Raw genomic sequence first — 2002 nt, 5'->3', positions numbered from 1 at the left:
TCTGTTACCTTTAACTAAAGTATTTTTCAAACTTTTTTTGCTTTATATTTTCCAAAAACGATAATATTGTATCAGAAGTATTCTTATCGTTGTCGCCATCATTAAAATCAATATTATTGTCATCTAACTGTAACCTATGATTAATGTCACTTGTATTTTCCTCGTCAACAGGAGTATCGTTTATTAAATTTAAAATAAATTCTCGGTGTTTTTTTTGATGGAGTGAAAACATTATCAGATCTCCCATCTGTCTCACACAATATAATTGTCAGTTATGCTTCCAGTATAGTTTCGAATGTACTTAAATCTTCTGATGTAAGTAGCAAACGAAAACCCCTGACATAAAATTGTTTTAAGTGACTATTTTTATTCCAGCCAAACATTTTATCCGACAGAATATTTTGATTATAATATAATCATATTAATAATAATAATAATATAATCATAATCATATTATGAGCAACGTCCAAACAAATATATGTAGTTGGTAATTTTTTCTCTTGACCAATTAATAGCTTAAAAATATAATTTATATAGCCGTCTGTACTTTATCCTTTAAAAAATACTCTTATTATTGCTGCTAGAAGAGCACGAGAATAATCACATACGGTTTCGTTTGGAGGCTGGATACCCGTAGCCATCCAAGACGCTAACCAATTATAGATTATATATAAATTGACAATGAATCTTGTTTTTTAGATATCATTTGTGTTATGGAAACATGGCTAAAGTTTGTACTTAAAATACCTTCATATAAAAAAATGTGGGCTGACAATAAATCCAATGACGTTCGTTTAATTTTTTCACAAGACTTCCGATTGCATCAATTGATAATTTTGTATTTTCTTTATTGAGATCATTATACACTGCCATTTGATAGTTTGTCCAATAATGGACGAAAAATGGGTCGATTCCAATGTTATGAATAGATCTAGATAGAGTAAAATTGTGTTTAAATTCCATTAAATATTGGACTAGACATTTTATGACCATTACATTATCTCTACTTATTACTAATAAGCAATAGGCCACATTACTGAATACACATTATTAAATGTAATTATTAGATTATTCACATAATAATACTACCTACTCTTACTGAATTTTCCGTATTCTGCTGGCGACTTCAGGTGATAATGGTCATCGTTTATGCCGCGTATTGTCACGTTTTTTAAATATAGTTCATTTTGTATTTTTGTATTAATTATTAAATTATTGTATTATTTAATATTAAAATAATTATAGCTCGCCATATGCGGAATTCTGTATATGGTTATTTCACGTATGACAAAATATTGAAAAAATCAAAGTGCAAAAGTTGTGGATCAACATTGCCTGTAAGTATCCTGTAATTATTATAAATTATAATAATTATTATTAATTATTATTATAATTATGTAATTATATTACATTTATATTCTATACACCAGTGGTGGCCAAACTTTTTTTTCCTCGGGCCATAAAAAAATGCATTCTAAATTTTTTTTTACGTAAATGCAAAATATTACAGTTATACAAATAAGTGCTGTAATATAGAAGACTTTCGTGGGCCAGATATTAAATGATGGCGGGCCGTAGTTTGGCCACCACTGCTATACACAATACCTAGAATAATGATGTAAATTAGCATGTGGATTTATAGCACTAATACTTAAATAATTTTATAATGATACATTTTGGTAATATACTTCTAAATGCGTAGGGGTAATATGAGAAATAATTTTACCCTAAACCATCCAAACGGGAGTGAAAATAAGTAAAAATGTATTTACAATGTGATTTTTATCTCTGACGATTCAATATAAATCGCCTTAATCGACAGCCGAGACGGTCAAAAGAGGCAACAACCGAATTCCGTACGAAAAACGTATAATTTTTAAACCAATAACGATATTAATAAGCAGAGCTCGGGATTCACGGTACTTAAAAGCACGACAGTAAGCGCCAAAACAGCCACTGAAAACTGATAATGTATTAGCGTTAAAAGTGATGATTAAAAAAA

This window comes from Sipha flava, unplaced genomic scaffold (assembly GCF_003268045.1).
Source record: "Sipha flava isolate LNK unplaced genomic scaffold, YSA_version1 205_pilon_pilon, whole genome shotgun sequence".
NCBI lineage: Eukaryota > Metazoa > Arthropoda > Insecta > Hemiptera > Aphididae > Sipha > Sipha flava.
The sequence above is the reverse complement of the archived record's forward strand: the minus strand, read 5'-3'. Positions refer to the sequence as shown.